We start from the raw sequence: 580 nt of genomic DNA, 5'->3' as shown, positions 1-580 counted from the left end.
AGCTCCCTTTAGCCCCAAGACTGCCAGAACAGAGGCCCTCGCAAAGCATGTAGCGAATCAGAAGAATGGGAAATGAGGGGCTCCGTGAAATAAGACAGAAAATAAGGGTTGGCAGTCAAGAAAACCTCGGAAAGCAAAGGGGAGGCTTTGGTGGGTCATAGAAAGAGATGAAGAATTTTTTTAGTCGAAAAGGAAGTGGTAAAAAAATGCCCGCCGGGTGGGATCCGAACCCACGATCTCCAGAATACTGGTCTGGTGCGATAACCACTACGCTACCGGCGGGGCTGTTTCCCCAGCACTTTCTGGGATATTTATGTTAAGGTATTTTTGTTTCCTGCACTTGGGGGTGGTAGCGAGCGCCACTCGGACTACTCGGTGTGAAGGCGACCTTCTTTTTAACCCCCGGGCCGTGACTCAAGTATCTACGACATGTCGAAAGTGGTCGACCAGTGTTGAACCGTCTTAAGCTCCCTTTGGCACCAGACCGGTATCGCACCAGACCGGTATTCTGGAGGTCATGGGTTCGGATCCCACCCGGCGGGCATTTTTTCACCACTTTCTTTTCGACTAAAAAAATTCG

The 580-nt window shown here is 50.5% G+C and overlaps 1 non-coding gene across 1 annotated transcript; it reads right to left on the bottom strand.

Moving 5' to 3' along the window:
• Window positions 1-209: 209 nt before the first annotated feature.
• Window positions 210-282, bottom strand: Trnat-agu (transfer RNA threonine (anticodon AGU)). The gene has a single exon. It is a non-coding gene; the product is annotated as a tRNA-Thr (tRNA).
• Window positions 283-580: the final 298 nt, after the last annotated feature.

This window comes from Haemaphysalis longicornis, unplaced genomic scaffold (genome assembly GCF_048455015.1).
Source record: "Haemaphysalis longicornis isolate Haplotype H1 unplaced genomic scaffold, Haemaphysalis longicornis Haplotype H1 scaffold_8, whole genome shotgun sequence".
Lineage (NCBI taxonomy): Eukaryota > Metazoa > Arthropoda > Arachnida > Ixodida > Ixodidae > Haemaphysalis > Haemaphysalis longicornis.
This window is presented reverse-complemented; position numbering and strand designations above follow the sequence as displayed.